The sequence below is a fragment of the Muntiacus reevesi genome, chromosome 2 (assembly GCF_963930625.1).
Source record: "Muntiacus reevesi chromosome 2, mMunRee1.1, whole genome shotgun sequence".
In the NCBI taxonomy this organism is placed as follows: Eukaryota; Metazoa; Chordata; class Mammalia; order Artiodactyla; family Cervidae; genus Muntiacus; species Muntiacus reevesi.
The window spans coordinates 90884761-90905450 of NC_089250.1; the positions used below are offsets into that span (position 1 = coordinate 90884761).

General features: G+C 64.6%; 6 non-coding genes across 6 annotated transcripts; all 6 read right to left on the bottom strand.

Annotated features, from left to right (window-relative positions):
* Nucleotides 1–1336: 1336 nt before the first annotated feature.
* On the bottom strand, nt 1337–1455 carry LOC136161923 (5S ribosomal RNA). The gene has a single exon (XR_010661810.1). It is a non-coding gene; the product is annotated as a 5S ribosomal RNA (ribosomal RNA).
* Nucleotides 1456–5024: 3569 nt separating this feature from the next.
* LOC136161924 (5S ribosomal RNA) lies at nt 5025–5143 on the bottom strand. The gene has a single exon (XR_010661811.1). It is a non-coding gene; the product is annotated as a 5S ribosomal RNA (ribosomal RNA).
* A 3630-nt stretch (nt 5144–8773) lies between these two features.
* On the bottom strand, nt 8774–8892 carry LOC136161925 (5S ribosomal RNA). The gene has a single exon (XR_010661812.1). It is a non-coding gene; the product is annotated as a 5S ribosomal RNA (ribosomal RNA).
* A 3634-nt stretch (nt 8893–12526) lies between these two features.
* Nucleotides 12527–12645, bottom strand: LOC136161932 (5S ribosomal RNA). Its single transcript, XR_010661818.1, has one exon. It is a non-coding gene; the product is annotated as a 5S ribosomal RNA (ribosomal RNA).
* A 3630-nt stretch (nt 12646–16275) lies between these two features.
* On the bottom strand, nt 16276–16394 carry LOC136161943 (5S ribosomal RNA). Its single transcript, XR_010661820.1, has one exon. It is a non-coding gene; the product is annotated as a 5S ribosomal RNA (ribosomal RNA).
* Nucleotides 16395–20000: 3606 nt separating this feature from the next.
* On the bottom strand, nt 20001–20119 carry LOC136161955 (5S ribosomal RNA). Its single transcript, XR_010661825.1, has one exon. It is a non-coding gene; the product is annotated as a 5S ribosomal RNA (ribosomal RNA).
* Between the last annotated feature and the right edge of the window lie 571 nt (nt 20120–20690).

Below are 20690 nucleotides of genomic sequence, written 5' to 3' on the forward strand. Positions count from 1 at the left end.
ACCCACATCTCCTTCATCCCCTGCGTTGGCAGACAGGTTCTTTACTGCTAGCACCACCTGGGAAGCCCATTCTGGCTCTACATCTCCTTCATTTATAACTAAACTCTGTTCTAGGCAACGCAGTTTCCCGCACTGTGATCCAACACCACACACACACACACACACACACAGCTTCCCACCCTGTGATCCAACACCAGACACACACACACACACACACACACACACACACACACAGCTTCCCACCCTGTGATCCAACACCACACACACACACACACACACACACACACAGAGACAGAGAGAGGGAGGGAGACACAGCGACTGACGGACAGAAAACGGGAGGCAGACACCGGAGGAGGATGGCATCCGATCCGAGCCAGACACAGTGGCACAGTCCCTGACCCACCTCAGACAGAGGCCAGGCGGAAGAAGCAGCTGCCCCAAGGGACGGGGCGTCAGCCTTGGGCCCGGGCCCCAGCTGGACGCGGTGCCCTGGGGCTGGCAGAGCCCCGTGGGGTCCCCAAGACGTCTTTGGCAGCCGAGGTCTCAAAGGTCCCCTTCGGCATGGCTACCTGAGGCAAGACCCAGCCCCCGCCCAAAGGCCAGAGGGTGAGTGTGTGAGAGTGTGTGTGTGAGTGTGTCAGTGGGCAAGGGTGTGGGCGGGCCGACTGGGGTCCGGGGGGATACCCAGATTGGAGGGCCGAGGGTGTGGAGGCCGTGGGTTGTTGGGAAGCCTGTGTGGTCCTCTTGCGGTTTCTCTCTCCCTCTTTCTCCATCTCCCTTACCTGTGGTCCCTGGCTCCTGACCTGCCTCGGCGGCGGGCTGGGTGTGTGGGTGTGTGTGTGTGTGGGGGTGTGTCTGCGTGTGTGTGTGTGTGTGTGAGCCCGCGGGAGAGCACGCGCTGTCGCGTGCGAGGATGGCACTAGGGTTGTGGGTGGGGCTGGGGCGTGGGGCAGCCCCCGGGATGGACTGAGGCTTGCCTAGGGAGCCCCAGACGGAGACCGGGAGGTCATGTGGTTTTTGGAAGCCGAAAGCGGAGGGGCTCTCGGGCCGCGCGGAGGCAGCCCAGGTCTGTGGCGGGCATCGGGCCCCCTAACCCCCACCCCCACCCCCACCCCCCCGGCCCCGGGCTCCCACCCGGGGAGGGGCTGTGGCCGCGGGGATCCAAGAGTTGGCACGCTGCTGCTGCCTGCGAGGGCCGCCGGCTGGAAGGCAGGCGACGGACGGCTGTGAGCGCGCTGGGGTGCAAGGGGCCAGGGGCTGGTGGGGCTTGCGGTGCAGGGCCACGCCGGGGCTGGGGGAGGTGTGGGGCGGGGGCTAAAGGAGAGGGGAGGCAAAAAGCCTACAGCACCCGGTATTCCCAGGCGGTCTCCCATCCAAGTACTAACCAGGCCCGACCCTGCTTAGCTTCCGAGATCAGACGAGATCGGGCGCGTTCAGGGTGGTATGGCCGTAGACGGAGGCGGCTGCCTCCAGGCTCCCTAAGAGCCCTGCGCCGCGCCTCCCTTTCGCTGTGCCCTGCCTGCCGGTCGGGCCAGCCGGCCGCACCTCTCCACGGGCCGCGCGCTGTACCTGAGCCGGTCGACCCGCCACCGCACTCCGGCACGCCGCCCCGCCCCCGCACACCATCACCCCCTGCCAGCACCCGCCTGGCCCTCCGGGCTCCCGGGACCCCCCAGCCGCAGTCCCGGCGTGCGTGCGTGCGTGCGTCCGTGCGGGGGCGGGAGGGGCGCGGAGGTCTCGGCGCTCTCCCACCCCGGGCCTCTGCAGGCCCGCCCCGGGCTGGGCGGCGCCCCCACCCCCATCCCGTCGTCCGCTGCACAGGGCCAGGTTGCCCCGGAGGTCTCCGGCTTCCGGGCCCGCCGCTGCCCGCCGCCGCCCGCCGCCCGGGGACCTCTGAGCCTCCTCTGGGCCTCCTGCGCAGCCCAGCCGGGGCCCTGAGCGCCCATCCTGCCCGGCACCTGCCCGGTGCCCAAACCCACGGGGAGCCAGCAGCGCGGTCGACAGCAGAGCGTCAGCCCCGCCCCTTCGGCCGAACGAGGCCCCACTTGCCTCCACGCCGCCAGCCAAGCACAGGACCTTCCTGAGAGAGCACACGGGCGACAGACAGGCAGCCACACGGACGGACACACAGACACTCGCACGCGCCCACGCCAGCTGAGACAAGCCGGCCGGGGCAAGCTCGTCAGCCAGAGCCAGAGCCCCAGCAACCTGTGAGAGGCCGGGGCCAGAGGAAGCGACGGGAGGCCGCGTGTCAGGAGATACAGAGACAGAAAGGGACGGAGCTTCAGAGACAAGACTCGAGGACGGCCGAGAGGGAGATGCAGGCAGGCAGGCAGGCAGGCAGACGGGCGCGCCTGCGCAGACACACACACACACACACACACACACACACACACACACACAGAGGGAGACACAGAGACTGACGGACAGAAAACGGCAGGCAGACACGGGAGAGAGGATGGCATCCGATCCGAGCCAGACACAGTGGCACAGTCCCTGACACACCTCAGAGAGAGGCCAGGCGGAAGAAGCAGCTGCCCCAAGGGAGCGGGGCGTCAGCCTCGGGCCGGGCCCCAGCTGGACGCGGCGCCCTGGGGCTGGCAGAGCCCCGTGGGGTCCCCAAGACGTCTTGGCAGCCGAGGTCTCAAAGGTCCCCTTCGGCTTGGCTACCTGAGGCAAGACCCAGCCCCCGTGCAAAGGCCAGAGAGTGAGTGTATGGGAGTGTGTGTGTGAGTGTGTCAGTGGGCAAGGGTGTGGGCGGGCCGACTGGGGTGCGGGGGGATACCCAGAATGGAGGGGGGAAGGGTGTGGAGCCGGGGGGTGGGGGTAGGGGTGGGGTTGCATATCATGTGGAGTCCAAGCATACCGGACGGTCATCTCGTTTCTTGCAATCCGAATGCGGAGTGGCCCTCCGGCCTGCGTTGGGAGTCGGGGCCCCGGTCATCCTCCCGCAGAGGGGCTATGGCCGTGGCGATCCAAAAGGTGGCACGCTGCTACCCGCCATGGCCGCTGACTGACTGACTGACTGGCTGGCTGGCTGGCCAAAGGCCCTGTTGGCTGGAAGATAGGCTACGGCTTGACGGCTTTCCGGTCATATCTGTTCTTATTCCAGGGGTGGGCCTCATCCTAATGTTACTTGGTTGATGATAGGAGAATCTCTGAGTGACAATATTTCCTTGCTTTTCAATGGATCCCTTTTGTTGCAGAACCTTTCCCTCGAAAGTGAAGGAACCTGTGTCTGCACAGGCACTAATGCTCTTGGAAAGGCAATAGCAATTCCGTCCTCCACTAGCTTGGTAAGCACCAAGTCCTTGTTGTCTTCAAGTGCTTCCCATAATACGTGCAAAGTAGGACCCGGTTTTGTGGAGTCTGGAGTCAAGGAGTTTACAAGTGGACGTTATATGACTTTCACCATTGCTGTCACTGCCCACTTACAAACCGCCTCTAAATTTAACCCTCTGTCTTACCTGTTCTTCTCTCACAAGGCTGTGACTGCCTTGCTGCTGCTTCTCTGCCTAAGAATCCACAATGAGATATTAACTTTCTGCCCAGAATCAAGATCCTTCATACTCTGCCTCCGTGTGCATGCTTCTGTGCCACGTTGATTCAGTCCTGTCTGACTGTTTGTGACCCCATGGGCTGTAGCCCGCCAGGCTCCGCTTACTGTAGCATCCTCGAGGCAAGCATACTGAAGTAGGTTGTCATGTCGTTCTCCAGGGGATCTTCCCAACCCAGGTATCAAACCCACATCTCCTTCATCCCCTGCGTTGGCAGACAGGTTCTTTACTGCTAGCACCACCTGGGAAGCCCATTCTGGCTCTACATCTCCTTCATTTATAACTAAACTCTGTTCTAGGCAACGCAGTTTCCCGCACTGTGATCCAACACCACACACACACACACACACACACAGCTTCCCACCCTGTGATCCAACACCAGACACACACACACACACACACACACACACACACACACAGAGACAGAGAGAGGGAGGGAGACACAGCGACTGACGGACAGAAAACGGGAGGCAGACACCGGAGGAGGATGGCATCCGATCCGAGCCAGACACAGTGGCACAGTCCCTGACCCACCTCAGACAGAGGCCAGGCGGAAGAAGCAGCTGCCCCAAGGGACGGGGCGTCAGCCTTGGGCCCGGGCCCCAGCTGGACGCGGTGCCCTGGGGCTGGCAGAGCCCCGTGGGGTCCCCAAGACGTCTTTGGCAGCCGAGGTCTCAAAGGTCCCCTTCGGCATGGCTACCTGAGGCAAGACCCAGCCCCCGCCCAAAGGCCAGAGGGTGAGTGTGTGAGAGTGTGTGTGTGAGTGTGTCAGTGGGCAAGGGTGTGGGCGGGCCGACTGGGGTCCGGGGGGATACCCAGATTGGAGGGCCGAGGGTGTGGAGGCCGTGGGTTGTTGGGAAGCCTGTGTGGTCCTCTTGCGGTTTCTCTCTCCCTCTTTCTCCATCTCCCTTACCTGTGGTCCCTGGCTCCTGACCTGCCTCGGCGGCGGGCTGGGTGTGTGGGTGTGTGTGTGTGTGGGGGTGTGTCTGCGTGTGTGTGTGTGTGTGTGAGCCCGCGGGAGAGCACGCGCTGTCGCGTGCGAGGATGGCACTAGGGTTGTGGGTGGGGCTGGGGCGTGGGGCAGCCCCCGGGATGGACTGAGGCTTGCCTAGGGAGCCCCAGACGGAGACCGGGAGGTCATGTGGTTTTTGGAAGCCGAAAGCGGAGGGGCTCTCGGGCCGCGCGGAGGCAGCCCAGGTCTGTGGCGGGCATCGGGCCCCCTAACCCCCACCCCCACCCCCACCCCCCCGGCCCCGGGCTCCCACCCGGGGAGGGGCTGTGGCCGCGGGGATCCAAGAGTTGGCACGCTGCTGCTGCCTGCGAGGGCCGCCGGCTGGAAGGCAGGCGACGGACGGCTGTGAGCGCGCTGGGGTGCAAGGGGCCAGGGGCTGGTGGGGCTTGCGGTGCAGGGCCACGCCGGGGCTGGGGGAGGTGTGGGGCGGGGGCTAAAGGAGAGGGGAGGCAAAAAGCCTACAGCACCCGGTATTCCCAGGCGGTCTCCCATCCAAGTACTAACCAGGCCCGACCCTGCTTAGCTTCCGAGATCAGACGAGATCGGGCGCGTTCAGGGTGGTATGGCCGTAGACGGAGGCGGCTGCCTCCAGGCTCCCTAAGAGCCCTGCGCCGCGCCTCCCTTTCGCTGTGCCCTGCCTGCCGGTCGGGCCAGCCGGCCGCACCTCTCCACGGGCCGCGCGCTGTACCTGAGCCGGTCGACCCGCCACCGCACTCCGGCACGCCGCCCCGCCCCCGCACACCATCACCCCCTGCCAGCACCCGCCTGGCCCTCCGGGCTCCCGGGACCCCCCAGCCGCAGTCCCGGCGTGCGTGCGTGCGTGCGTCCGTGCGGGGGCGGGAGGGGCGCGGAGGTCTCGGCGCTCTCCCACCCCGGGCCTCTGCAGGCCCGCCCCGGGCTGGGCGGCGCCCCCACCCCCATCCCGTCGTCCGCTGCACAGGGCCAGGTTGCCCCGGAGGTCTCCGGCTTCCGGGCCCGCCGCTGCCCGCCGCCGCCCGCCGCCCGGGGACCTCTGAGCCTCCTCTGGGCCTCCTGCGCAGCCCAGCCGGGGCCCTGAGCGCCCATCCTGCCCGGCACCTGCCCGGTGCCCAAACCCACGGGGAGCCAGCAGCGCGGTCGACAGCAGAGCGTCAGCCCCGCCCCTTCGGCCGAACGAGGCCCCACTTGCCTCCACGCCGCCAGCCAAGCACAGGACCTTCCTGAGAGAGCACACGGGCGACAGACAGGCAGCCACACGGACGGACACACAGACACTCGCACGCGCCCACGCCAGCTGAGACAAGCCGGCCGGGGCAAGCTCGTCAGCCAGAGCCAGAGCCCCAGCAACCTGTGAGAGGCCGGGGCCAGAGGAAGCGACGGGAGGCCGCGTGTCAGGAGATACAGAGACAGAAAGGGACGGAGCTTCAGAGACAAGACTCGAGGACGGCCGAGAGGGAGATGCAGGCAGGCAGGCAGGCAGGCAGACGGGCGCGCCTGCGCAGACACACACACACACACACACACACACACACACACACACACAGAGGGAGACACAGAGACTGACGGACAGAAAACGGCAGGCAGACACGGGAGAGAGGATGGCATCCGATCCGAGCCAGACACAGTGGCACAGTCCCTGACACACCTCAGAGAGAGGCCAGGCGGAAGAAGCAGCTGCCCCAAGGGAGCGGGGCGTCAGCCTCGGGCCGGGCCCCAGCTGGACGCGGCGCCCTGGGGCTGGCAGAGCCCCGTGGGGTCCCCAAGACGTCTTGGCAGCCGAGGTCTCAAAGGTCCCCTTCGGCTTGGCTACCTGAGGCAAGACCCAGCCCCCGTGCAAAGGCCAGAGAGTGAGTGTATGGGAGTGTGTGTGTGAGTGTGTCAGTGGGCAAGGGTGTGGGCGGGCCGACTGGGGTGCGGGGGGATACCCAGAATGGAGGGGGGAAGGGTGTGGAGCCGGGGGGTGGGGGTAGGGGTGGGGTTGCATATCATGTGGAGTCCAAGCATACCGGACGGTCATCTCGTTTCTTGCAATCCGAATGCGGAGTGGCCCTCCGGCCTGCGTTGGGAGTCGGGGCCCCGGTCATCCTCCCGCAGAGGGGCTATGGCCGTGGCGATCCAAAAGGTGGCACGCTGCTACCCGCCATGGCCGCTGACTGACTGACTGACTGGCTGGCTGGCTGGCCAAAGGCCCTGTTGGCTGGAAGATAGGCTACAGCTTGACGGCTTTCCGGTCATATCTGTTCTTATTCCAGGGGTGGGCCTCATCCTAATGTTACTTGGTTGATGATAGGAGAATCTCTGAGTGACAATATTTCCTTGCTTTTCAATGGATCCCTTTTGTTGCAGAACCTTTCCCTCGAAAGTGAAGGAACCTGTGTCTGCACAGGCACTAATGCTCTTGGAAAGGCAATAGCAATTCCGTCCTCCACTAGCTTGGTAAGCACCAAGTCCTTGTTGTCTTCAAGTGCTTCCCATAATACGTGCAAAGTAGGACCCGGTTTTGTGGAGTCTGGAGTCAAGGAGTTTACAAGTGGACGTTATATGACTTTCACCATTGCTGTCACTGCCCACTTACAAACCGCCTCTAAATTTAACCCTCTGTCTTACCTGTTCTTCTCTCACAAGGCTGTGACTGCCTTGCTGCTGCTTCTCTGCCTAAGAATCCACAATGAGATATTAACTTTCTGCCCAGAATCAAGATCCTTCATACTCTGCCTCCGTGTGCATGCTTCTGTGCCACGTTGATTCAGTCCTGTCTGACTGTTTGTGACCCCATGGGCTGTAGCCCGCCAGGCTCCGCTTACTGTAGCATCCTCGAGGCAAGCATACTGAAGTAGGTTGTCATGTCGTTCTCCAGGGGATCTTCCCAACCCAGGTATCAAACCCACATCTCCTTCATCCCCTGCGTTGGCAGACAGGTTCTTTACTGCTAGCACCACCTGGGAAGCCCATTCTGGCTCTACATCTCCTTCATTTATAACTAAACTCTGTTCTAGGCAACGCAGTTTCCCGCACTGTGATCCAACACCACACACACACACACACACACACACACAGCTTCCCACCCTGTGATCCAACACCAGACACACACACACACACACACACACACACACACACACACAGCTTCCCACCCTGTGATCCAACACCACACACACACACACACACACACACACACACAGAGACAGAGAGAGGGAGGGAGACACAGCGACTGACGGACAGAAAACGGGAGGCAGACACCGGAGGAGGATGGCATCCGATCCGAGCCAGACACAGTGGCACAGTCCCTGACCCACCTCAGACAGAGGCCAGGCGGAAGAAGCAGCTGCCCCAAGGGACGGGGCGTCAGCCTTGGGCCCGGGCCCCAGCTGGACGCGGTGCCCTGGGGCTGGCAGAGCCCCGTGGGGTCCCCAAGACGTCTTTGGCAGCCGAGGTCTCAAAGGTCCCCTTCGGCATGGCTACCTGAGGCAAGACCCAGCCCCCGCCCAAAGGCCAGAGGGTGAGTGTGTGAGAGTGTGTGTGTGAGTGTGTCAGTGGGCAAGGGTGTGGGCGGGCCGACTGGGGTCCGGGGGGATACCCAGATTGGAGGGCCGAGGGTGTGGAGGCCGTGGGTTGTTGGGAAGCCTGTGTGGTCCTCTTGCGGTTTCTCTCTCCCTCTTTCTCCATCTCCCTTACCTGTGGTCCCTGGCTCCTGACCTGCCTCGGCGGCGGGCTGGGTGTGTGGGTGTGTGTGTGTGTGGGGGTGTGTCTGCGTGTGTGTGTGTGTGTGTGAGCCCGCGGGAGAGCACGCGCTGTCGCGTGCGAGGATGGCACTAGGGTTGTGGGTGGGGCTGGGGCGTGGGGCAGCCCCCGGGATGGACTGAGGCTTGCCTAGGGAGCCCCAGACGGAGACCGGGAGGTCATGTGGTTTTTGGAAGCCGAAAGCGGAGGGGCTCTCGGGCCGCGCGGAGGCAGCCCAGGTCTGTGGCGGGCATCGGGCCCCCTAACCCCCACCCCCACCCCCACCCCCCGGCCCCGGTCTCCCACCCGGGGAGGGGCTGTGGCCGCGGGGATCCAAGAGTTGGCACGCTGCTGCTGCCTGCGAGGGCCGCCGGCTGGAAGGCAGGCGACGGACGGCTGTGAGCGCGCTGGGGTGCAAGGGGCCAGGGGCTGGTGGGGCTTGCGGTGCAGGGCCACGCCGGGGCTGGGGGAGGTGTGGGGCGGGGGCTAAAGGAGAGGGGAGGCAAAAAGCCTACAGCACCCGGTATTCCCAGGCGGTCTCCCATCCAAGTACTAACCAGGCCCGACCCTGCTTAGCTTCCGAGATCAGACGAGATCGGGCGCGTTCAGGGTGGTATGGCCGTAGACGGAGGCGGCTGCCTCCAGGCTCCCTAAGAGCCCTGCGCCGCGCCTCCCTTTCGCTGTGCCCTGCCTGCCGGTCGGGCCAGCCGGCCGCACCTCTCCACGGGCCGCGCGCTGTACCTGAGCCGGTCGACCCGCCACCGCACTCCGGCACGCCGCCCCGCCCCCGCACACCATCACCCCCTGCCAGCACCCGCCTGGCCCTCCGGGCTCCCGGGACCCCCCAGCCGCAGTCCCGGCGTGCGTGCGTGCGTGCGTCCGTGCGGGGGCGGGAGGGGCGCGGAGGTCTCGGCGCTCTCCCACCCCGGGCCTCTGCAGGCCCGCCCCGGGCTGGGCGGCGCCCCCACCCCCATCCCGTCGTCCGCTGCACAGGGCCAGGTTGCCCCGGAGGTCTCCGGCTTCCGGGCCCGCCGCTGCCCGCCGCCGCCCGCCGCCCGGGGACCTCTGAGCCTCCTCTGGGCCTCCTGCGCAGCCCAGCCGGGGCCCTGAGCGCCCATCCTGCCCGGCACCTGCCCGGTGCCCAAACCCACGGGGAGCCAGCAGCGCGGTCGACAGCAGAGCGTCAGCCCCGCCCCTTCGGCCGAACGAGGCCCCACTTGCCTCCACGCCGCCAGCCAAGCACAGGACCTTCCTGAGAGAGCACACGGGCGACAGACAGGCAGCCACACGGACGGACACACAGACACTCGCACGCGCCCACGCCAGCTGAGACAAGCCGGCCGGGGCAAGCTCGTCAGCCAGAGCCAGAGCCCCAGCAACCTGTGAGAGGCCGGGGCCAGAGGAAGCGACGGGAGGCCGCGTGTCAGGAGATACAGAGACAGAAAGGGACGGAGCTTCAGAGACAAGACTCGAGGACGGCCGAGAGGGAGATGCAGGCAGGCAGGCAGGCAGGCAGACGGGCGCGCGCGCGCAGACACACACACACACACACACACACACACACACACACACACACACACACACAGAGGGAGACACAGAGACTGACGGACAGAAAACGGCAGGCAGACACGGGAGAGAGGATGGCATCCGATCCGAGCCAGACACAGTGGCACAGTCCCTGACACACCTCAGAGAGAGGCCAGGCGGAAGAAGCAGCTGCCCCAAGGGAGCGGGGCGTCAGCCTCGGGCCGGGCCCCAGCTGGACGCGGCGCCCTGGGGCTGGCAGAGCCCCGTGGGGTCCCCAAGACGTCTTGGCAGCCGAGGTCTCAAAGGTCCCCTTCGGCTTGGCTACCTGAGGCAAGACCCAGCCCCCGTGCAAAGGCCAGAGAGTGAGTGTATGGGAGTGTGTGTGTGAGTGTGTCAGTGGGCAAGGGTGTGGGCGGGCCGACTGGGGTGCGGGGGGATACCCAGAATGGAGGGGGGAAGGGTGTGGAGCCGGGGGGTGGGGGTAGGGGTGGGGTTGCATATCATGTGGAGTCCAAGCATACCGGACGGTCATCTCGTTTCTTGCAATCCGAATGCGGAGTGGCCCTCCGGCCTGCGTTGGGAGTCGGGGCCCCGGTCATCCTCCCGCAGAGGGGCTATGGCCGTGGCGATCCAAAAGGTGGCACGCTGCTACCCGCCATGGCCGCTGACTGACTGACTGACTGGCTGGCTGGCTGGCCAAAGGCCCTGTTGGCTGGAAGATAGGCTACGGCTTGACGGCTTTCCGGTCATATCTGTTCTTATTCCAGGGGTGGGCCTCATCCTAATGTTACTTGGTTGATGATAGGAGAATCTCTGAGTGACAATATTTCCTTGCTTTTCAATGGATCCCTTTTGTTGCAGAACCTTTCCCTCGAAAGTGAAGGAACCTGTGTCTGCACAGGCACTAATGCTCTTGGAAAGGCAATAGCAATTCCGTCCTCCACTAGCTTGGTAAGCACCAAGTCCTTGTTGTCTTCAAGTGCTTCCCATAATACGTGCAAAGTAGGACCCGGTTTTGTGGAGTCTGGAGTCAAGGAGTTTACAAGTGGACGTTATATGACTTTCACCATTGCTGTCACTGCCCACTTACAAACCGCCTCTAAATTTAACCCTCTGTCTTACCTGTTCTTCTCTCACAAGGCTGTGACTGCCTTGCTGCTGCTTCTCTGCCTAAGAATCCACAATGAGATATTAACTTTCTGCCCAGAATCAAGATCCTTCATACTCTGCCTCCGTGTGCATGCTTCTGTGCCACGTTGATTCAGTCCTGTCTGACTGTTTGTGACCCCATGGGCTGTAGCCCGCCAGGCTCCGCTTACTGTAGCATCCTCGAGGCAAGCATACTGAAGTAGGTTGTCATGTCGTTCTCCAGGGGATCTTCCCAACCCAGGTATCAAACCCACATCTCCTTCATCCCCTGCGTTGGCAGACAGGTTCTTTACTGCTAGCACCACCTGGGAAGCCCATTCTGGCTCTACATCTCCTTCATTTATAACTAAACTCTGTTCTAGGCAACGCAGTTTCCCGCACTGTGATCCAACACCACACACACACACACACACACACAGCTTCCCACCCTGTGATCCAACACCAGACACACACACACACACACACACACACACACACACACACAGCTTCCCACCCTGTGATCCAACACCACACACACACACACACACACACACACACAGAGACAGAGAGAGGGAGGGAGACACAGCGACTGACGGACAGAAAACGGAGGCAGACACCGGAGGAGGATGGCATCCGATCCGAGCCAGACACAGTGGCACAGTCCCTGACCCACCTCAGACAGAGGCCAGGCGGAAGAAGCAGCTGCCCCAAGGGACGGGGCGTCAGCCTTGGGCCCGGGCCCCAGCTGGACGCGGTGCCCTGGGGCTGGCAGAGCCCCGTGGGGTCCCCAAGACGTCTTTGGCAGCCGAGGTCTCAAAGGTCCCCTTCGGCATGGCTACCTGAGGCAAGACCCAGCCCCCGCCCAAAGGCCAGAGGGTGAGTGTGTGAGAGTGTGTGTGTGAGTGTGTCAGTGGGCAAGGGTGTGGGCGGGCCGACTGGGGTCCGGGGGGATACCCAGATTGGAGGGCCGAGGGTGTGGAGGCCGTGGGTTGTTGGGAAGCCTGTGTGGTCCTCTTGCGGTTTCTCTCTCCCTCTTTCTCCATCTCCCTTACCTGTGGTCCCTGGCTCCTGACCTGCCTCGGCGGCGGGCTGGGTGTGTGGGTGTGTGTGTGTGTGGGGGTGTGTCTGCGTGTGTGTGTGTGTGTGTGAGCCCGCGGGAGAGCACGCGCTGTCGCGTGCGAGGATGGCACTAGGGTTGTGGGTGGGGCTGGGGCGTGGGGCAGCCCCCGGGATGGACTGAGGCTTGCCTAGGGAGCCCCAGACGGAGACCGGGAGGTCATGTGGTTTTTGGAAGCCGAAAGCGGAGGGGCTCTCGGGCCGCGCGGAGGCAGCCCAGGTCTGTGGCGGGCATCGGGCCCCCTAACCCCCACCCCCACCCCCACCCCCCCGGCCCCGGTCTCCCACCCGGGGAGGGGCTGTGGCCGCGGGGATCCAAGAGTTGGCACGCTGCTGCTGCCTGCGAGGGCCGCCGGCTGGAAGGCAGGCGACGGACGGCTGTGAGCGCGCTGGGGTGCAAGGGGCCAGGGGCTGGTGGGGCTTGCGGTGCAGGGCCACGCCGGGGCTGGGGGAGGTGTGGGGCGGGGGCTAAAGGAGAGGGGAGGCAAAAAGCCTACAGCACCCGGTATTCCCAGGCGGTCTCCCATCCAAGTACTAACCAGGCCCGACCCTGCTTAGCTTCCGAGATCAGACGAGATCGGGCGCGTTCAGGGTGGTATGGCCGTAGACGGAGGCGGCTGCCTCCAGGCTCCCTAAGAGCCCTGCGCCGCGCCTCCCTTTCGCTGTGCCCTGCCTGCCGGTCGGGCCAGCCGGCCGCACCTCTCCACGGGCCGCGCGCTGTACCTGAGCCGGTCGACCCGCCACCGCACTCCGGCACGCCGCCCCGCCCCCGCACACCATCACCCCCTGCCAGCACCCGCCTGGCCCTCCGGGCTCCCGGGACCCCCCAGCCGCAGTCCCGGCGTGCGTGCGTGCGTGCGTCCGTGCGGGGGCGGGAGGGGCGCGGAGGTCTCGGCGCTCTCCCACCCCGGGCCTCTGCAGGCCCGCCCCGGGCTGGGCGGCGCCCCCACCCCCATCCCGTCGTCCGCTGCACAGGGCCAGGTTGCCCCGGAGGTCTCCGGCTTCCGGGCCCGCCGCTGCCCGCCGCCGCCCGCCGCCCGGGGACCTCTGAGCCTCCTCTGGGCCTCCTGCGCAGCCCAGCCGGGGCCCTGAGCGCCCATCCTGCCCGGCACCTGCCCGGTGCCCAAACCCACGGGGAGCCAGCAGCGCGGTCGACAGCAGAGCGTCAGCCCCGCCCCTTCGGCCGAACGAGGCCCCACTTGCCTCCACGCCGCCAGCCAAGCACAGGACCTTCCTGAGAGAGCACACGGGCGACAGACAGGCAGCCACACGGACGGACACACAGACACTCGCACGCGCCCACGCCAGCTGAGACAAGCCGGCCGGGGCAAGCTCGTCAGCCAGAGCCAGAGCCCCAGCAACCTGTGAGAGGCCGGGGCCAGAGGAAGCGACGGGAGGCCGCGTGTCAGGAGATACAGAGACAGAAAGGGACGGAGCTTCAGAGACAAGACTCGAGGACGGCCGAGAGGGAGATGCAGGCAGGCAGGCAGGCAGGCAGACGGGCGCGCGCGCGCAGACACACACACACACACACACACACACACACACACACACACACACACACACAGAGGGAGACACAGAGACTGACGGACAGAAAACGGCAGGCAGACACGGGAGAGAGGATGGCATCCGATCCGAGCCAGACACAGTGGCACAGTCCCTGACACACCTCAGAGAGAGGCCAGGCGGAAGAAGCAGCTGCCCCAAGGGAGCGGGGCGTCAGCCTCGGGCCGGGCCCCAGCTGGACGCGGCGCCCTGGGGCTGGCAGAGCCCCGTGGGGTCCCCAAGACGTCTTGGCAGCCGAGGTCTCAAAGGTCCCCTTCGGCTTGGCTACCTGAGGCAAGACCCAGCCCCCGTGCAAAGGCCAGAGAGTGAGTGTATGGGAGTGTGTGTGTGAGTGTGTCAGTGGGCAAGGGTGTGGGCGGGCCGACTGGGGTGCGGGGGGATACCCAGAATGGAGGGGGGAAGGGTGTGGAGCCGGGGGGTGGGGGTAGGGGTGGGGTTGCATATCATGTGGAGTCCAAGCATACCGGACGGTCATCTCGTTTCTTGCAATCCGAATGCGGAGTGGCCCTCCGGCCTGCGTTGGGAGTCGGGGCCCCGGTCATCCTCCCGCAGAGGGGCTATGGCCGTGGCGATCCAAAAGGTGGCACGCTGCTACCCGCCATGGCCGCTGACTGACTGACTGACTGGCTGGCTGGCTGGCCAAAGGCCCTGTTGGCTGGAAGATAGGCTACGGCTTGACGGCTTTCCGGTCATATCTGTTCTTATTCCAGGGGTGGGCCTCATCCTAATGTTACTTGGTTGATGATAGGAGAATCTCTGAGTGACAATATTTCCTTGCTTTTCAATGGATCCCTTTTGTTGCAGAACCTTTCCCTCGAAAGTGAAGGAACCTGTGTCTGCACAGGCACTAATGCTCTTGGAAAGGCAATAGCAATTCCGTCCTCCACTAGCTTGGTAAGCACCAAGTCCTTGTTGTCTTCAAGTGCTTCCCATAATACGTGCAAAGTAGGACCCGGTTTTGTGGAGTCTGGAGTCAAGGAGTTTACAAGTGGACGTTATATGACTTTCACCATTGCTGTCACTGCCCACTTACAAACCGCCTCTAAATTTAACCCTCTGTCTTACCTGTTCTTCTCTCACAAGGCTGTGACTGCCTTGCTGCTGCTTCTCTGCCTAAGAATCCACAATGAGATATTAACTTTCTGCCCAGAATCAAGATCCTTCATACTCTGCCTCCGTGTGCATGCTTCTGTGCCACGTTGATTCAGTCCTGTCTGACTGTTTGTGACCCCATGGGCTGTAGCCCGCCAGGCTCCGCTTACTGTAGCATCCTCGAGGCAAGCATACTGAAGTAGGTTGTCATGTCGTTCTCCAGGGGATCTTCCCAACCCAGGTATCAAACCCACATCTCCTTCATCCCCTGCGTTGGCAGACAGGTTCTTTACTGCTAGCACCACCTGGGAAGCCCATTCTGGCTCTACATCTCCTTCATTTATAACTAAACTCTGTTCTAGGCAACGCAGTTTCCCGCACTGTGATCCAACACCACACACACACACACACACACACACAGCTTCCCACCCTGTGATCCAACACCAGACACACACACACACACACACACACACACACAGCTTCCCACCCTGTGATCCAACACCACACACACACACACACACACACACACACACAGAGACAGAGAGAGGGAGGGAGACACAGCGACTGACGGACAGAAAACGGGAGGCAGACACCGGAGGAGGATGGCATCCGATCCGAGCCAGACACAGTGGCACAGTCCCTGACCCACCTCAGACAGAGGCCAGGCGGAAGAAGCAGCTGCCCCAAGGGACGGGGCGTCAGCCTTGGGCCCGGGCCCCAGCTGGACGCGGTGCCCTGGGGCTGGCAGAGCCCCGTGGGGTCCCCAAGACGTCTTTGGCAGCCGAGGTCTCAAAGGTCCCCTTCGGCTTGGCTACCTGAGGCAAGACCCAGCCCCCGCCCAAAGGCCAGAGGGTGAGTGTGTGAGAGTGTGTGTGTGAGTGTGTCAGTGGGCAAGGGTGTGGGCGGGCCGACTGGGGTCCGGGGGGATACCCAGATTGGAGGGCCGAGGGTGTGGAGGCCGTGGGTTGTTGGGAAGCCTGTGTGGTCCTCTTGCGGTTTCTCTCTCCCTCTTTCTCCATCTCCCTTACCTGTGGTCCCTGGCTCCTGACCTGCCTCGGCGGCGGGCTGGGTGTGTGGGTGTGTGTGTGTGGGGGGGTGTGTCTGCGTGTGTGTGTGTGTGTGTGAGCCCGCGGGAGAGCACGCGCTGTCGCGTGCGAGGATGGCACTAGGGTTGTGGGTGGGGCTGGGGCGTGGGGCAGCCCCCGGGATGGACTGAGGCTTGCCTAGGGAGCCCCAGACGGAGACCGGGAGGTCATGTGGTTTTTGGAAGCCGAAAGCGGAGGGGCTCTCGGGCCGCGCGGAGGCAGCCCAGGTCTGTGGCGGGCATCGGGCCCCCTAACCCCCACCCCCACCCCCACCCCCCGGCCCCGGTCTCCCACCCGGGGAGGGGCTGTGGCCGCGGGGATCCAAGAGTTGGCACGCTGCTGCTGCCTGCGAGGGCCGCCGGCTGGAAGGCAGGCGACGGACGGCTGTGAGCGCGCTGGGGTGCAAGGGGCCAGGGGCTGGTGGGGCTTGCGGTGCAGGGCCACGCCGGGGCTGGGGGAGGTGTGGGGCGGGGGCTAAAGGAGAGGGGAGGCAAAAAGCCTACAGCACCCGGTATTCCCAGGCGGTCTCCCATCCAAGTACTAACCAGGCCCGACCCTGCTTAGCTTCCGAGATCAGACGAGATCGGGCGCGTTCAGGGTGGTATGGCCGTAGACGGAGGCGGCTGCCTCCAGGCTCCCTAAGAGCCCTGCGCCGCGCCTCCCTTTCGCTGTGCCCTGCCTGCCGGTCGGGCCAGCCGGCCGCACCTCTCCACGGGCCGCGCGCTGTACCTGAGCCGGTCGACCCGCCACCGCACTCCGGCACGCCGCCCCGCCCCCGCACACCATCACCCCCTGCCAGCACCCGCCTGGCCCTCCGGGCTCCCGGGACCCCCCAGCCGCAGTCCCGGCGTGCGTGCGTGCGTGCGTCCGTGCGGGGGCGGGAGGGGCGCGGAGGTCTCGGCGCTCTCCCACCCCGGGCCTCTGCAGGCCCGCCCCGGGCTGGGCGGCGCCCCCACCCCCATCCCGTCGTCCGCTGCACAGGGCCAGGTTGCCCCGGAGGTCTCCGGCTTCCGGGCCCGCCGCTGCCCGCCGCCGCCCGCCGCCCGGGGACCTCTGAGCCTCCTCTGGGCCTCCTGCGCAGCCCAGCCGGGGCCCTGAGCGCCCATCCTGCCCGGCACCTGCCCGGTGCCCAAACCCACGGGGAGCCAGCAGCGCGGTCGACAGCAGAGCGTCAGCCCCGCCCCTTCGGCCGAACGAGGCCCCACTTGCCTCCACGCCGCCAGCCAAGCACAGGACCTTCCTGAGAGAGCACACGGGCGACAGACAGGCAGCCACACGGACGGACACACAGACACTCGCACGCGCCCACGCCAGCTGAGACAAGCCGGCCGGGGCAAGCTCGTCAGCCAGAGCCAGAGCCCCAGCAACCTGTGAGAGGCCGGGGCCAGAGGAAGCGACGGGAGGCCGCGTGTCAGGAGATACAGAGACAGAAAGGGACGGAGCTTCAGAGACAAGACTCGAGGACGGCCGAGAGGGAGATGCAGGCAGGCAGGCAGGCAGGCAGACGGGCGCGCCTGCGCAGACACACACACACACACACACACACAGAGGGAGACACAGAGACTGACGGACAGAAAACGGCAGGCAGACACGGGAGAGAGGATGGCATCCGATCCGAGCCAGACACAGTGGCACAGTCCCTGACACACCTCAGAGAGAGGCCAGGCGGAAGAAGCAGCTGCCCCAAGGGAGCGGGGCGTCAGCCTCGGGCCGGGCCCCAGCTGGACGCGGCGCCCTGGGGCTGGCAGAGCCCCGTGGGGTCCCCAAGACGTCTTGGCAGCCGAGGTCTCAAAGGTCCCCTTCGGCTTGGCTACCTGAGGCAAGACCCAGCCCCCGTGCAAAGGCCAGAGAGTGAGTGTATGGGAGTGTGTGTGTGAGTGTGTCAGTGGGCAAGGGTGTGGGCGGGCCGACTGGGGTGCGGGGGGATACCCAGAATGGAGGGGGGAAGGGTGTGGAGCCGGGGGGTGGGGGTAGGGGTGGGGTTGCATATCATGTGGAGTCCAAGCATACCGGACGGTCATCTCGTTTCTTGCAATCCGAATGCGGAGTGGCCCTCCGGCCTGCGTTGGGAGTCGGGGCCCCGGTCATCCTCCCGCAGAGGGGCTATGGCCGTGGCGATCCAAAAGGTGGCACGCTGCTACCCGCCATGGCCGCTGACTGACTGACTGACTGGCTGGCTGGCTGGCCAAAGGCCCTGTTGGCTGGAAGATAGGCTACGGCTTGACGGCTTTCCGGTCATATCTGTTCTTATTCCAGGGGTGGGCCTCATCCTAATGTTACTTGGTTGATGATAGGAGAATCTCTGAGTGACAATATTTCCTTGCTTTTCAATGGATCCCTTTTGTTGCAGAACCTTTCCCTCGAAAGTGAAGGAACCTGTGTCTGCACAGGCACTAATGCTCTTGGAAAGGCAATAGCAATTCCGTCCTCCACTAGCTTGGTAAGCACCAAGTCCTTGTTGTCTTCAAGTGCTTCCCATAATACGTGCAAAGTAGGACCCGGTTTTGTGGAGTCTGGAGTCAAGGAGTTTACAAGTGGACGTTATATGACTTTCACCATTGCTGTCACTGCCCACTTACAAACCGCCTCTAAATTTAACCCTCTGTCTTACCTGTTCTTCTCTCACAAGGCTGTGACTGCCTTGCTGCTGCTTCTCTGCCTAAGAATCCACAATGAGATATTAACTTTCTGCCCAGAATCAAGATCCTTCATACTCTGCCTCCGTGTGCATGCTTCTGTGCCACGTTGATTCAGTCCTGTCTGACTGTTTGTGACCCCATGGGCTGTAGCCCGCCAGGCTCCGCTTACTGTAGCATCCTCGAGGCAAGCATACTGAAGTAGGTTGTCATGTCGTTCTCCAGGGGATCTTCCCAACCCAGGTATCAAACCCACATCTCCTTCATCCCCTGCGTTGGCAGACAGGTTCTTTACTGCTAGCACCACCTGGGAAGCCCATTCTGGCTCTACATCTCCTTCATTTATAACTAAACTCTGTTCTAGGCAACGCAGTTTCCCGCACTGTGATCCAACACCACACACACACACACACACACACAGCTTCCCACCCTGTGATCCAACACCAGACACACACACACACACACACACACACACACACACACAGCTTCCCACCCTGTGATCCAACACCACACACACACACACACACACACACACACAGAGACAGAGAGAGGGAGGGAGACACAGCGACTGACGGACAGAAAACGGGAGGCAGACACCGGAGGAGGATGGCATCCGATCCGAGCCAGACACAGTGGCACAGTCCCTGACCCACCTCAGACAGAGGCCAGGCGGAAGAAGCAGCTGCCCCAAGGGACGGGGCGTCAGCCTTGGGCCCGGGCCCCAGCTGGACGCGGTGCCCTGGGGCTGGCAGAGCCCCGTGGGGTCCCCAAGACGTCTTTGGCAGCCGAGGTCTCAAAGGTCCCCTTCGGCATGGCTACCTGAGGCAAGACCCAGCCCCCGCCCAAAGGCCAGAGGGTGAGTGTGTGAGAGTGTGTGTGTGAGTGTGTCAGTGGGCAAGGGTGTGGGCGGGCCGACTGGGGTCCGGGGGGATACCCAGATTGGAGGGCCGAGGGTGTGGAGGCCGTGGGTTGTTGGGAAGCCTGTGTGGTCCTCTTGCGGTTTCTCTCTCCCTCTTTCTCCATCTCCCTTACCTGTGGTCCCTGGCTCCTGACCTGCCTCGGCGGCGGGCTGGGTGTGTGGGTGTGTGTGTGTGTGGGGGTGTGTCTGCGTGTGTGTGTGTGTGTGTGAGCCCGCGGGAGAGCACGCGCTGTCGCGTGCGAGGATGGCACTAGGGTTGTGGGTGGGGCTGGGGCGTGGGGCAGCCCCCGGGATGGACTGAGGCTTGCCTAGGGAGCCCCAGACGGAGACCGGGAGGTCATGTGGTTTTTGGAAGCCGAAAGCGGAGGGGCTCTCGGGCCGCGCGGAGGCAGCCCAGGTCTGTGGCGGGCATCGGGCCCCCTAACCCCCACCCCCACCCCCACCCCCCGGCCCCGGTCTCCCACCCGGGGAGGGGCTGTGGCCGCGGGGATCCAAGAGTTGGCACGCTGCTGCTGCCTGCGAGGGCCGCCGGCTGGAAGGCAGGCGACGGACGGCTGTGAGCGCGCTGGGGTGCAAGGGGCCAGGGGCTGGTGGGGCTTGCGGTGCAGGGCCACGCCGGGGCTGGGGGAGGTGTGGGGCGGGGGCTAAAGGAGAGGGGAGGCAAAAAGCCTACAGCACCCGGTATTCCCAGGCGGTCTCCCATCCAAGTACTAACCAGGCCCGACCCTGCTTAGCTTCCGAGATCAGACGAGATCGGGCGCGTTCAGGGTGGTATGGCCGTAGACGGAGGCGGCTGCCTCCAGGCTCCCTAAGAGCCCTGCGCCGCGCCTCCCTTTCGCTGTGCCCTGCCTGCCGGTCGGGCCAGCCGGCCGCACCTCTCCACGGGCCGCGCGCTGTACCTGAGCCGGTCGACCCGCCACCGCACTCCGGCACGCCGCCCCGCCCCCGCACACCATCACCCCCTGCCAGCACCCGCCTGGCCCTCCGGGCTCCCGGGACCCCCCAGCCGCAGTCCCGGCGTGCGTGCGTGCGTGCGTCCGTGCGGGGGCGGGAGGGGCGCGGAGGTCTCGGCGCTCTCCCACCCCGGGCCTCTGCAGGCCCGCCCCGGGCTGGGCGGCGCCCCCACCCCCATCCCGTCGTCCGCTGCACAGGGCCAGGTTGCCCCGGAGGTCTCCGGCTTCCGGGCCCGCCGCTGCCCGCCGCCGCCCGCCGCCCGGGGACCTCTGAGCCTCCTCTGGGCCTCCTGCGCAGCCCAGCCGGGGCCCTGAGCGCCCATCCTGCCCGGCACCTGCCCGGTGCCCAAACCCACGGGGAGCCAGCAGCGCGGTCGACAGCAGAGCGTCAGCCCCGCCCCTT